General features: G+C 45.3%; 1 long non-coding RNA gene across 2 annotated transcripts; it reads left to right on the top strand.

The window, feature by feature from the left end:
- Positions 1-587: 587 nt before the first annotated feature.
- On the top strand, positions 588-6,049 carry LOC149357038 (uncharacterized). Of its 2 annotated transcripts, none has more exons than XR_016291778.1 (4): positions 588-868; positions 1,652-1,855; positions 2,743-2,974; positions 5,041-6,049. It is a non-coding gene; the product is annotated as an uncharacterized LOC149357038 (long non-coding RNA). The 2 variants fall into 2 exon arrangements; XR_016291777.1 differs by having other exon boundaries at positions 589-868; positions 1,675-1,855; positions 5,041-6,048.
- The last annotated feature ends 9,395 nt before the right edge of the window (positions 6,050-15,444 follow it).

Raw genomic sequence — 15,444 nt, 5'->3', positions numbered from 1 at the left:
TCCAATGACGTGATATAAACACACACAAAACAGAGGCGATGCTGCAGCGCAGCCTTGAAAGTTTCGCGCGTCACGCTAGAGCGGCGTACACACACACACGTACACTAAATCGCATGAGCCAAGCTGTGTAGAGTACGCTAAGCCACACAATATGCGAAAATAAAAACCGAAACCAGTAGCGTTTGGCAACATCATCATCATTCCTTATTCTGCGACGCAGTTACGGGGAGCTGAGTTATAGCCTTAGAACAAGGCAGACAGTGCAGCCGTGCAGCGGCTGCGGCTTTCCTGGCCCCAGATGCGTCGCCTGTAGCTGCCCGGCATGCTGCCCGGTTTTCCAAGCTTTCGTTCGCAGCGCCGCCAGAAACAGATGGTTGTGAGTAGTCGCATTTTTTCACCTCAATCATTCCAATTTGCTGACTTTGTAATTGAAACAAAATATTTTGTCGTTTAATGCAACAAGTTTGTGGCAAAAAGGGCTTTATCGATTCTTTTTTTAATGCGTGTAAAGTTAGGCGACATTAGCGCCACCTTTCCGTTCGCTGGCGGCGGATTGCGAGTCTCATGTTGGCCGCGCGCTACGCTATCTTTTTTAGGACGCTGAAACGACTCTTTGTTGGCGGGTGCGACGGTTGTGAAGTTCTGGGTGCGTTTCTTCAGTTTGTTTGTGTTAAATGTGCTGCCTCGTTAGTGTTGTGGTAGTGTGACTGAACTCGGAAGGTGACAGATGGCTCCAGTGCTGCGGAAGACGTTCTTACGCGCACGCAGTGCTCAAAAACTGCTCTGACGTACTGCACGCAACCACGCCGAGAGCGGCCGGCGCCCGATGCCCGATAGAAGAAACGGCTTGCCGTGAACGTTGACAAATGTAAGTACAGAACTGGAAAATGACTTCTGCGATGTGTCGGTGGTATGATTGAGGGCTGCGAATGCATTTGGATTGGTCTTCACGCCTTGTTCGCAGTGAGGTGCAAAATGCGGGCAACACGCGATCGTTTGCAGAGAGAAGGTGTTCTGACACGCTCGCTTGCCAACTATGCAACTTTCAACCCGCCGCCTCACGCTCTTTGGGTCAGCTCCTCGGCGCACGAGTTATGTGATCGAATTTGGTTGCACGCCGAGAACTATGGGGTGCTGCTTGATTCGTTATTCCGAGTGAACAGGAGCAGCGCGTGAAAAGGAGACCATAAGAACGAAAAGTGCTTGTAGCGGCGTGCGTCTTTTGATTCTGCTGCCTGAGTGTTTACTGGATAAGGAGCATTGCCCGTTCTACGTCGCAGTCACATCAAGTGCTGTGTTTCTTGATAGTTCTGGTCAACGAAACGACGATTAAAAATAGCAGAACCATTCCATTGCAGTGTAGCTGAGGTAATCGCACAATGGAAGGTTTGTTGTCATTTTATTTTTTTACGTTCACTACATTTATGTCATTCCCTCATTTTCAGTCTGAAGCGATAAAAGTATAACGTGATTCGCGAATAATAGCTTTAAGAAAAGTATGACAAGCTTTGTAAACCATTTTTTTGCTAACTATTGGAGGCATAGGTAATTAATCATTAGCCTCCACTCATGAACACATTGGACTGAACAGCTAGAGGTTGTAATGGGATGTGCCTTCTGTGATGTTTATGAAAGCATGGCTCTAATGCAGCCTTTCTTCAAATGCACCCGCAGTCAAGCCCTGTACAGCTGCTCCACCGGTATCATCACGCTACTTTTGCACCAGCTTTCATCTGTCATCGAGCCAATGCTACCTCAACCAGAGGCAAATGACATCAAGACCTGCTGGTTCAGCCTATCAGCCATTGACACTGGATATCAAGCATGTGCCACTTGTAAAAGGATAGGTAGACAAGTGGGTATATTTTCCTTGTCTTTTTTAGCCTGCCAAAAATCTTCCGCTCCAGGCTCCCTCTCTCTTTCGTTTTTTTTTCTTTTAAAAGAGGACCAAGAGAAAGGGAAAAGATATTGCGGGCATCATGAAAGCACTCCCCTAGTCAAGTGCATTGTGTTATATAGTGTGAAATGCTTTTTATAGTTTTTTCCCTCATGCCTCTCGTGCTTGGAAATCTTGACCACAGTATAGACCAAATTAAAACAATTATCTGCTTCATGACCTTTATACAGCAGTCTAAAAGCAGCAAATAAATTTTATAGGTTTACTTCAGCAGTACCTACCTCTTACAAGGTATGGCATGTTTGAAGTGAACCAGTGATGTGATAGGCATGGCCTAACGGGCAATGCATAATTGAATATTGGCGTTCAAGTGGAGCACTCTGCTTTAGAAGCATAGGTGTTGCTAGCATCAATAATTGATACCTTACCAGGTTATCCTTGCATTACATGAAACCCTGTAAAGCTTATATTTTAGCTGTACAGAAGAAAGGTGCTTATTCGATGTCATGAGCATTGCTGAGGTTTTCTTTCACACTCCCTTTGTCACAACTGACTGCACTGTACAGTTGAAATTCATTTGGAATTGAGTATTGGTGCATTGTTATTTTTATTCATGCCGACGTTCAGTTACTGATTGCATTACACTAGCTGAGCCTAAGTCAAGAAATATTGCTGTGACCTTAACAAGACCCCTGGCTTTACTTGAACCGATGCATTTGATGTTGCCTTTCTCCCGTGCCATCAAGGTTTGTAATAAGCTGTGTAAATAACTTAATTTACTTTCTCGAGGTATTTGGCAGTCGGTGGCGTGCGTTTGGCTGGAGCTGATCACAGCTTTATTGCAGAACTACAAGGACCAAGCGGATGGTATCACCTGCGATGCATATCATCTTTGAAGCAAGACGGAGCATGCCTGGAAAACCACTGCGCAGCGTGGTCACTATCACCAGGGCATCGTGCTGAGCGCTTCCTGCCCCGCCCCCGCCGAATTCCAGGAGGATAAAAGGCGCTGTCAACGAGCACTGCGCGCAGTCGGTGGCGGGCGTTTGGCTGGAGCTGATCACAGCTTTATTGCAGGTGAGAGTTGTATTTTTTGCACTCTCAGATTTGCCTTTTGCCCACCACCGACTGCGTTCTGTTTAATCGTTTTATTTTGTGACCATGTCAACTTGCTTCAAATGTTCGGAAGCATTACCCTCCGAAGGCAATTACTTAACATGTTCGGGTTGTGATAAGGTGTTTCATTATAAAAAAAAATGTTCAGGGGTTACGGCAAAGTCTGCTGCCGAAAGAGGGTTTGAAGCATACGCTGACTGGTGCTGTCCGCAGTGGCTTACAGAGTGGTACAGATTCAGAAAATGAAAAGGCTAGCTCGTCAAGAACTCTTGAGGAGCTCTTTGCCAAGATAGAGAGCTTGTTGCCAATTAAGGACGCCATCAGCTCACTTTCTCGCAGAGTGGATGAGTTGTTGTTGCTGAAATCTAATGTTGAGTCGCTGGGAGAATCAGTTAAAGGTATACACGCCTCTATTTCTTTTTTCTCTGAGAAATATGATGACTTAGTTAAATCCACTGCTGAACAGCAGACCACAATCCAGAAGCTTCAAGATGAAGTGCTTACTCTGAGCACCACAGTGACGGGCCAAAATGAACAGCTACTGCACCTTCAGAAAGAGATTAATGACATGGAACAATACAGTAGGCTGCAGAACTTAGAAATACAGGGGTTCTCTCTTAAGCAAGGTGAGCAGGTGTCTGAGGCACTAAAGAACTTGGCAGAGAAGCTGAAAATTGAGCTAATTGATTCAGATATCGAAGCAGCTCATTGTCTTCCGCAGAAAAAAGGAAAAAAACCAATTTTGCTGGTGAGATTCACTTCTGTCGCTGCAAAAGAAAAATGGATGAGTCATCGAAGCCAGATTACGCCCCTAGTGCAAAAGGGAGAGCTATCTGAAATGTACTTTAACGACAACCTCACCACATCAAACAGGAAACTGCTCTGGGAGGCTAAGCAGAAAGGCAAGGCAAGTAATTTTAAATTTGTGTGGGTCAAACATGGAAAAATCTTTGCTAGGAAGTCCGAAGTCTCTTCTATTTTTCGAATCCATGATTCTACTGATTTAGATAAACTAGTTTGAATCATGAACTGTACCTTTTCCCTTTGCGCCAATATTGGTGAATTTTGTAACTTAGTCTCGCCAAAGGTGGACGTATTCAGTGTAGTTCATGTAAACATACGCAGCTTACGAAAACATTGGAATGAATTTTTGGCTGTTGTTGACAACACTAAGAATACCATAGATGCATTCATACTTACAGAAATTAACATCCCTTCCACACTTCTCTCCTCTTTTTCGTTACCCAATTATTCTAGTTTCTCTTTCACACGCTCAAATCGGATAGGCGGCGGAATTCATGTTTTCGTTCACAGCAAATGGAATGCTTACCCTTTAAAGTCAACATTTTGCTTTGCTGAGTGTGTTGCATTGTAATTCTATGCAGCTTCACTTACAAGTATTGTATCTGACGCAGTGTGTGCCTTAATATTTTGATTCATTTGCTTTAGAGTGTGCCACTCTTGCCCCGACGAACTTGCTCACCTTTGTACTCTTTGTTCATACATTTTCCCCTAACACCTGGTATAGCTCCAAATGATACATTATCTACAGCAACATGTGCATTATATTGCAATGTCTTTGTGCCATCACTTTTGAAAACAAAAGCTGCCTGAATTTTTGTGCAGACAAATCAGAAACACAAAATAATTTTCATATTTGATGGCCTGCATGTTATCTTCATATGACTGGAATGGCTAAATATCTCTTCGTGGTAGCCTAATTAGGTGTAACACGTTAATGTCAGTTCCTGTGAATATCATTCAGTCTTCGAATGTGGGGGCAGAATTGAACACAACAGCATGTTATAGCTTTTTCTTGTTCAAGGACGCATTGCATTTAGTTCTAGTCTTGTGACTGCTGCTTATGCTATTACTCAGCAGCCTTATCAAACTCGCTCGGAGTGCTGCCTTTTAGTGCACATTTAACTGATTGTTGCTTCTCCGTGTTTGATTCTATTAGAAGTTACTATTGTTTGATTCTATTAGAAGTTACTATAACTGTATACTTTGAATGTTTTCTTGTGCAGTTCTCTTGCTGCTGCATTCTGCCATGGAGGAGGCTACCTGTTCGTGCGCACGTCTCATCACTAGGACGCTACCTCTTCCGCTGGTGATGCAGACAAGTAACGACAGGGTTAATTGGAGAGGCATGGGAGAGGCCTTTGCCCTGCAGTGGGCATAGGCAGGCTGATGATGATGATGAACAACAAGCAGGCTGCCTGATATTGAGGACAAGTGTCAGGATAGTGCACCAACAAAGTTGCTTAAGCATTTCTGTGCTGATGCATTTTTATTAAAATCAGCTCATAGCTTAATATCTACATCCATGGGGACATTTAGCATATGTTTGGCATCTGTTTGACTTTTAATTCGCTAGTGTTTGCAGCCTTTAATGTTGGTCTTAAGACAGTGTAAGCATTGTTTCACTGTGTGGGATTTTTTAGCTGTTTTGGAGAGATGTGTGTATATGCATGCAGTTTTTTTCCACGGGTTTGTTATGTGGCTCATGGAACTTTCATGTTACAGAAGAAATTATTTCGTTTCTGTGTTGTACAGGAAACTGAGCAGTATTTATATGCACCAGGTGTTTCAGGGAAGAATAAGTAGTTTTCAAAAATATGGCTTTTGCTGCAAAATATTACCAGTGTTAGCAGACACCAGAAAGCCGGTGAGGTGTATTTAGTAAGCTGGTTAACTAATTTCTGATAATTAACTTTTTAACTAACACAGGTTTGCAACTGGTTGCAGTTAGAGACTTTTAGCCAGTTGTTCGTAGTAGCCATATCAGTTTCTGGAATGTACAAAACATGATTACTTTCGCCGCTGTGGGTCGACAAAATTTGGCTGCATCGTGCGAAAATACATGCGCTTTTGAAAGCACACAGGGAAAGAAACCCCTCCAGTGCATGTAACTGCTACAAATCTCTAATGGCAACTAGACGCCTAACTCTGATAGTGAAGGAATCATATTCTTAGCGGTAAGAAACAGACACAACACCAAGATACACACACGCAGGACACCCGCTAGACTTCAATTATCTTTACTGGACACTTGTACGACATAAATATGTATCACTGAGCACACGCAGGTGCCTCGTCATCTGCAACAGGTCTAACTACACCCTCCCCTCTCCTCCAAGGCATACGGTTGCGCCGATAAACAATCTCTTTTTCTGCCAACGCCAGGGAGGGAGTGCTTACACACGTCACCCGCCTCTTGAATACGAAAGACTTCGATAATTTCTCTTTCTTTTTTCTCGGCTCCCAGGCCTTTCGTATTCAAGAGGCGGGTGACATGTGTGTAAGCACTCCCTCCCTGGCATTGGCAGAAAAAGGGATTGTTTATCGGCGCAACCGTATGCCTTGGAGGAGGGGAGGGCGTAGTTAGACCTGATGCCGATGACAAGGCACCTGCGTGTGCTCAGTGATACATATTTATGTCGTACAAGTGTCCAGTAAAGATAGTTGAAGTCTAGCGGGTGTCCTGTGTGTGTGTGTCTTGGTGTTGTGTGTTCTTACCGCTAAAAGTATGATTCCTTCAAGCCGTTACCAACTAGCCCAACTTAATGTTTTAACGAAGTTTCTGATAGTGAAAAGGTTCATTAATAAAAATTAGCTAACCAGCTTACTACGTAAGACTCTTCACAAGTTTTCTGGTGCCTGCCAACACTGGTAATACTATGCTGAAAAAGCCATACATTCATCTCAAAATACCTGTTTTTTGAAAATTACTTAGTCTTCCCTGAAACACCTCGTATATATGTAAGAAAAACCTAACGGGATTTAATTGACGTTTTGGTTGGAGGGCCAGCCGTTTTCAAGTGTACTACAGCATTTGAAGCACACAGCTTTTGTTTCGAATGCTATACTATACTCGAAAAAGGCTGGTCCTCCAGCCGAAACATCGTGAATTAAAACCTGTTATGTTTTTCAATTGCTGTGTGTCAGTCATTGTTACTCAGAATGAACTGAGGGGAAGTGTGCCGAAGGCAATATTCTGTTCCTCTATTGTTCTCCATAAAATATTTTGATGCATCATGCATGTGTTGTAGCGCGTATGTACACTTGTGCACAATAAATGTAATAATTTGCATTTTGCTTCTATTATTCTTTCAGCACTCCAGGATAGTGTTCACAAAATGATTTTGAAGTGATAAAACTATGTTGGTAAAAGTGTTGTACTGTGTAGTTAGCATACACTTTTCCAAAAGTTGATGTAGGAATTATACTTTCTTCGTACTTGAGTCTTTTGAATAACGGTGGCCAATTGTCGGAAGACCGTTGATAGGGTGTTGGTAGACATTGTCGGTATGTGGTTGATAAGAAGTGTAAAGACTTTCTATGTACTTGAGTCTTTTGGATAACGGTGGCCAATTGTCGGAAGACCGTCAATAGGGTGTTGGTAGACATTGTCGGTATGTGGTTGATAAGAAGTGTAAAGACTTTCTATGTACTTGAGTCTTTTGGATAACGGTGGCCAATTGTCGGAAGACCGTTAATAGGGTGTTGGTAGACATTGTCGGTAAGGGGTCAGTAGGAAGTGTATACAAACTCGATAAGGGGATGATAGGAAGTATAAAGACTTTCTATGTACTTGAGTCTTTTGGATATCGGTGGCCAATTGTCGGAAGACGGTTGATAGGTTGTTACTACAATGTACAAAGGCGTTTAAAAGACTTTCTATTCAATGTTGATAGGTTCTATTAACAATTGTCGAAAGACTTTCTAAAGAATGTTACTAAAAATTTTTGTAAGGGCTGTCCCGTTTGCCCCACATACACTCTGCCACACGTCAAAAGGATCTCGTATACCACATTAGTGGTTCATTTTGTGAACACTGTTTGATGTTTGACAGTACAGGGCTTTTTTACCCGCTTTCCTGATACCATCGGAGATAAACTTGCTAGTTTGCAGGGGGCTGAAAAAATCAGGTGCACTGCGTGCCTGGAAGCCAATTTTCTCAAATTGTGCGAAAACCCATGCAGGTAAGGTATGACCTGCCCAGGTTTGTTTCTAATGTCACGCTTGTAGCCCGGTTTCTTCATTTTTTGAAGGAGGCTTTCAGACACGCTGGTGACCAGTTGCGATGGGTAACCAGCTGACATAACTCTTCCGATCTGAAACTAGAAGCTTTCACTTATCTTGTGTGGACAAGATTTTTCTAGGCCCGACCTAATGCAAAGAGAAACTATTCCTCGTTTTACTAATTTGGATTGGGCGCTATCGTAGGCTAACACAGACTTCTTTGAGCGAGGCGTTCAATCTCTGTGTTGAACGCCTGGCCACCCCAAACATACTTTCGTGTTCCGACTGCGGACGCCGTGTGAAAGCAGCGGCTAGCCGAGGGCTCTGCACTGGTCGGAGCGCTATGCCACGTCAGGTTCTCAAGGTCAAGATAATATACACGGTGTAAGAATTCCGGGTCCATGAAATCAAAGATGTACATCCGTTGACACAGCACACAAGCAGAGAAGATGCTCAGTGTTGGCATTTGGCCGCACATTTCCGGGCGGCTCCATGTCATAGCGAGGGTATAGAATCGGTATAAGCCGCCAATCCGTGACCTTAGGACCGAGGAGCTCCTTCACATGTAGACGCAGTGGCCGTAGGCGGCAATGCTGGGGTCGATGCAGCTAATGGGCCCGTCTTGGGAGTGCAACTCGGTCAGCAGCACACCCCACATGCACGTTGATGGGTGAAAAATACAAACGCCGAATCGGCTGCCTAAGATTCCATCGCTGTCATCGCGGCAGTTGTAGAAGGGGACGAACGAGTAGACCTTCCCTTTGGTGGACACAGCCATGTCGTTTTACGAGTTCTGGAACCCGGTAGCCGCACAGTCCACATCGTGCAGTGGTAACCAATCTTCTCAGAAATGAAAGCGGGCGTCAGTTTTTCCTCTTTGCCGTCGGGCAAGCACTGGGTAAGAGGAGGTTTGTTAGCGTTGTTCTTTTTTTTTCCGCAAGCCTGTGTTTATTTCAGTGAGAAAGCTTCTAACGCACCCTTTGCTGTTATGACGATATAGCATCTGTTCCTGGGCTTACGCGACGAAGAGAGAGGGAAAGCGAGAAAGAAGGGTTGCGGGGAAAGGGGGACACGAGGAGGGCAGGAAGGACAGAATGCAATCGGTGGCGCAGGCGGTTTTTATACCACGACATATTTTTCTTCGCTACAGACTAGTGCATCTTTCGATGTGATATCCTGAAGCGCTAGGAATATTTAGCCTCTTGACTGCAAACGCCTTGTGGAATTGCTTCATAAGCCACGGAACTGTAGGCCCTGCGTACACACAAGATTTACGGTGTTCGTAAGATTGCGAATGCTAGCGCAAAGTCTGCGAAGACCTATATAGACGTGCAGCTGATATCACAAAAAAATGCGAACATCCCCTTTAGACAGCCGTAGATTCAGCCAGGAGGCAGGTAAGTGCTTGGGACGCTATACGTCAGGGGAGGCCAAAGCCCGCGAACATGCGGCCGTTCGAAACGGAGATCAACGCGCTAGAAAAGGCGACATCAAACGCTCTACACGACAAGATCGCTCACGTCCCGAGGTACAAAAATGCTTGCGCCCCAGACATCTGGGCAGAATGACGTAGACGCGAGTCCACAGCTCTGCGGGCAAGCCAATTTGACGCTGCCATTCCCGTTACTGGTGGTAACTGCTTCGTTAGTTTTAATGCTGGATGGTGATTCCGACGTGATTAAAGATTCTTACTTGACAAGAAAAAAATGGGAAGGTTCAGTTCCCTGTGAGAGTACGACGTGATAGCGTTAAAGGGTCCGTACGGTCGCTAGGGTGTCCCCTGGCGCACTGTTTTGCAGACATCGACAAACTAGTTGAAATCAAAACTGTTTTATTGCACATCATCTTCAACATTATTTAGTGACGATAATTAGTGACCCTCATTACATGTGTGGTCCTCTAATGTAATTTGCCTGCTGGGGGGTTGGCGGTACTCGTACAAGGCCTCTATATATCCCACTTAACGCACGTTCCTCAGTGGCGGTTTCAATTTCGACTGACCACAGTTTCTTTTTAATATCAGCAAAGTTGCTTTCCTACGCCACTACCTTCTCGACCAATCAGGATTTTCCATTGTGTCAACGATTCTGACGATGGGTTTCCTGCCGAACAGGACATTTTAATGCGGTCGCGTAAAAGAAAATAAAATTGGCGGGCACACTTAAACTCCGCATTAAGAGTACGACGTGATAGCATAATGGGTTAATTCCCGTATATGCAGGCCATTCACTATTTTACACTGATAGATTCTTTGGGTGTCCTCACACCCCACCTCTCGCACTGGTGCAGGGGTTAAGCGATGGGTCATGTGGGACCCAGGTTGCTCCTTCAGAGCTACCAATCATTTATTTAACTGCCGCAGTGTGGAGTTTGCTCACTATCCGGTGGGTTGGTTGTGATGACGTAGCAAGGACACGTGACCAAGGCGGCCCATCCGCCTCCTAGGTTTCTCTCTGGGAACCAACCACCTGCCAGAGCCATGCCCGTGATTTCTCGCTCACAACGCCGACGAGGACACCGGGGCCTTTAACACTGTCGCGTTAAACCAGCGCCATCAAGCCGATAGAAGGCAGTGATACACAGTGTTAACGTACTTCTTTCTGCTGCTCAATAACTAAAGAAATTATTCCCGGTAGTTCAAAAAAGATAGGCGAGCGGCGTTTGCAAATGAAGCGTCTATTCCAGTGTCAATTCACACAGTGCCGGAAGGGTAAAACCAACGTAATTTATCGGACACCGTTCCCGCGCATGAGTTCAATAGATTAATATTGCCACGACGACGTTTCAAACCCGCGGCGGAGCAAACAGGTCAGCTTCGCTGGCGACTGCACGAGGGTGTGATGCTATCAACGCAACCGATGACGTTTCGATTTAAACTGCAACAAACTTTCGCGCTGTGCGTTGCAAATCGCCTCTTCAACAACTTCCACCCGCCGCGCTCCGCTCGTAACACGTTTCACACAACCGGTAGTTACTGCCGCGGTGGCTCAGAGGATAGCGTGCTCGGCTACTCAGCAGCAGTAACCGGGTTCGAACCCCGCCGCGGCAGCCTGCGCTTCGATAAAGAGAAAACACAAAATTAGCCCGTGTACTGTGCGATGTAAATACACGTTAAGGATCCCCGGGTTGTAAAAATTAATCGGAAGCCCTCCACTACGGCCTCTCTTTCTCTCTTTCACCTTTCACTCCCACCTTCCTTCCTTCCCTGACGGTGCGGATGGGGCTTCCACCGAGATATGCTAGACAGATATAACACCACTTCCTTTCCTCAAAACCACATATTTAGAGGTATATATAGAAGGCACAGTGACCAAATCACAAGTTAATATTTCACCAGAAATATTCAGGCCCCTTATATTAAGGCAGGTAGTCAGGCCCCTTAGGCATTTCTTACCAGAACAGGAAATGAAAATGCGAAATGCCAACGATTTACACCACATTTCCACCATATCGGCAAGGTTGAACAAAGTGGTTGTTGCTCGCGATGTGGATAGACCAGAGCTGCATGAGACCTATACCAAGCACCTGCTAGACGATAAGGCGGCAACAAAACATGCGCGAAACGAAAGAAAAAAGTGCCGCAGGATTTAAGCAATATATTTTTTACGTTTTTTTTAAGGCCGCCAGATATTCAATCCCTAGCAATGCGACTGGCATGACCGATCAACTAAACAAAATTTTCGATTGGAAAGCGTTAACCACATATCTCGTCGCGTCAAAAAGTAACTCGCTCTCAAACAAACCCGTGATGGCACAAGAGCCCTCCTGACCACTTATGCGCACTTTGTAACGGCTTTTGGTAACAGTAAGAGTACATGCCTTTTTTCGAACAGTCATTCGTGTGAGTGTCATAAAATGACAACCATATTCCAAAATCTAACGGAAATAGTCACCCTTCGACGCACTATGTCCGCTCACTCCGCGAATACTGCTCAAAATATCGCTGCTTCAGAAAAAAGCCGCATGATGCCGCCACCATCGCTGGAATGACCGGCCCTTGTTTCTTATTGAAGCAGGTGTCTCTGCAGGATGTGGACGGTGCAGCTAAACGGCGTTCCAGAGCATGTCACCGACAGGGCTGTACGCATCAACGGCAAGGTTTACTCGTTCGACAGTTGCCACACGGCATCGAACTTGGTCCACGTGTTCATCTTCGACCCCGCGTCGCACCGGTGTGATGTGGTGCAGACGCAAGTTCCCGACGCCGGGCCGATTACCATTTCCCTCCCCACAGTTGTAGCGTACGGCTACTGCGCGTATCTGTTGGGCGGTCCGCCCTACTGGCCATTTCCAAGTGTTCTTTATCGCTTCGACCCAAACACGATGGCATGCAGCCGTATGGCGGTGTTCGGTGAGGTACAATCATCGATGTACGGCAGCACAGCTTGTGTTCTGGGTCACCTCAAATATATCTTCAGTGACTGGGATCCTTCGCCATATATGCGGGTCCTTGACTTGGATACCTTACGGTGGCATCGTGTCCCCACCAGCGGAGAGGCTCCGGTTCTTCATGCCGGCCATACTGCGTCTGCCGTTGGGACCTGCATGTATGTGTTCGGCAGCAGCCCAACAGCCCGTTCCCTCATCCTATACTATTTTGAAACTACCACCTCTTCTTGGGTGCGCCCAGAGGTTCAAGGCGTTCTCCCTGTGAATCGTCTAGGACATTCAGCCTTCGTGCTCAACGAACAGCTGTACATTTTCGGAGGGTACAGGGATCTGCTGATGACCTTCTTAGTAGATATGCACAAGTACGACCCCGTGACATCGCGTTGGACCGAAGTGAAGTCCTATGGCTCACCACCATCTCCCAGGTACTGGCATGGCTGCTCAGTGATGGGTGAAAGAGTGTTTATCTTCGGCGGCTTTGGGCCGGCACCCAACCAGGATGAGGGGCAGGTTGCTGAGGAGCGAAGGGCGCTGACGGATCTCCACGTGTTGCACTTGGCACCGACACTGCAGAACCTGTGCTTACTTGCAGTAATTGATGCATGGCTGGATCTACGCCCCTTACCACCCTTCATTAGAGAAATGGTCTACGGTATCACTTCTCACCCATCGTAGTCGGTGGTAGATGCCTCATCTCAAGCAGATTGAGTGCCTTGGGCGAAGCCAGCTTGCTGGTACGGTGATGATGCAACTTCGGCGCAGCTGCTTGACACAGAAATGAGCACTTCTTTTATACGCAAAGAGCGCCTTCCTTCAGTGCTCTATTTTCGCGCAAGCAAGAAAGTCGCTAGTGTTTTGTTTATATTCATTTCGCTCTGGGCCGCCACGTTTTCGTAAAAAATAAAGCGAACAAATTTTCTGACCGAAGAGTTATTCACTGAAATCGATTCACCTCCCGCCCGGTGGTTTCTTAAGCAAGTCGAATTAACACTACTTCGGTATGAAGCCCGTGATAAATTCTAGGTTATCGCGTAGCCACTGCTGGTGATACTTTTCAAAGCAGATCTTAGATTGAGATATGTGGAGGTAGGCGTCGATTCCAGCTCTTGTCCGGAAACAACTTGCATCTTTTGCGATGACTTGAGAAACCAAACAGTTATCACTTATTTCCGCATGTCTGCTTTCACTTTGACGCTGCTTTAAAGGTTCACAGATTTTATAGCCTGCTAGTTATGGTTCTCTTTTTCCTATATGCATTCTAGTTTCAATCTGGAAGCATCCAATCGGTATCCATGTTTTCAACCTGAGCTGATAGAATGCGTCAAAGCTTGTGTAACTGATCGTATTTGGTGCTGATCATATTGAAGGCAGTCTACAGCATGCTGGACTGTATCTGAAGCTTCCTTGCAGCTTATTTATACTGATGCGAGAGCGCTTCAGTGCACTGCGCACGCTAGGTACATTCTCGACAAGCCATCCCACGATGGCTGGTGTGAAATGTTCGGAAGATGTGTCTGTGACACCAACTTGAATAGACAAAGGAACTTTGTGTCATGACCCTATTTAGCCACAGATAACCTAGAGCCATAAAAATTCATCGCAATCAACAGTAAAGGCGAAGGTGCGAGAATAAATCGTGGTGGCCTACGTGGATGGCCGAATTAGAAACGACGATCAACCGGAGTAAAGGAGGCGATGCAGGACTAAAACACTATATGACATGTGAAAATGGAAACAAGTATGATGGGAATGTAACAACATAAAGCGGGTGTATGGGCGAAAGGAAAAAACAGAATAAAAAAAACATGGCCAGAAACGCCTTGGAAAAATTCTTGTGATCATACTAAAGAAAAAAAATACAATCAGCAACTGTAGCCCTTCTGTCCCGCTACCGAGCAGAAAGAGACCGTCAAGAAAGAAGCGGTGGAGCTTGTGCCCTACATTTGTCGCGTTTCACGTACCATCACAAAAGTGGCAAGCCTTCAAACGGTCGAGATTGTTTTCTCTTGCTGTGTAAACTTCGTAGTAGGTGCCCGTTTGTGATTAATGTAAAGAAGAATATCCCGATGTGTACCAAGAAGCACGATAAGAAGTTCGCAAGTGTGTTTCAAGAGTTGCGCAGAAAGTTCCCCTCACTTCTGACAGATTCTACATTGGACTGACCGATGCATGTTTCAATGAAGGGGCATGTGAACACAGGCTGCAAAGAGGAAATAATCCAAGAGGCCACTTAGCACAGCTTTGTAAGCGACTAAAATGTAAGGAAGAAAATGTTCCTTGTAAACATGCATTTGGAAACATGACCTTTTGTTCAGAACTAAACAAAATACAAAAGAGGGTGGAAGTGTTTCACGATATTAATACTAGTGACAAGTATGTCAATACGCCGTCTATTTCGCTTTTGCCGAAAAAATTCTTTTGCCTTGCAATCAGATTGCAGACCTTTTCGCTGCTTTGCACGGTTTTTTTTTTCGCCGTGCCTATCTGTAACTATTTCAGTCTATGTTTTTACTCCTTTTCCATGTTTCTTCTTTTCGCCCATCCAAGTGTTCTTTGTTATTACCCACCCATGTTGCTTGTTTCCATTTTCATATCTCATATATCGCGTTTTATGGCTGAATATGCTGGTGTGGCTTGGACACCCAGGCCACTCAGGCACCTTGGCGTCTCTTTGAGTGATCGTAATAAGAGGGCTCATTATTTGAAAAGACTGCGTGCAAACTCTTCAGCCCTATTCTCAGACACGTGTCCCTTACGGTATCTCGATTTCTGGCACGGCGACCGCCTGAAAACTGTCTCTCGCCCTAAAATTCCTTATGTACTCCAAGATATTAATTGCGCAGTACTTTTTATCCAGGTTTTCAAAAATTTTCGCTATTTTTATGTGAGATTCATATTTTGAACCTTTGTCATCTGATTACCAGTTCTGGTCTGTAAACGCAGGCGGCCTTCGTGTATTCTCCTGTATATGGGATAGGCAGTTTCACGTTTTATGATTTTCCTAGACATTACACGTG

The sequence above is a fragment of the Amblyomma mixtum genome, chromosome 3 (assembly GCF_055824585.1).
Source record: "Amblyomma mixtum isolate Tamu chromosome 3, ASM5582458v1, whole genome shotgun sequence".
NCBI lineage: Eukaryota > Metazoa > Arthropoda > Arachnida > Ixodida > Ixodidae > Amblyomma > Amblyomma mixtum.
The sequence above is the reverse complement of the archived record's forward strand: the minus strand, read 5'-3'. Positions and strand labels throughout refer to the sequence as shown.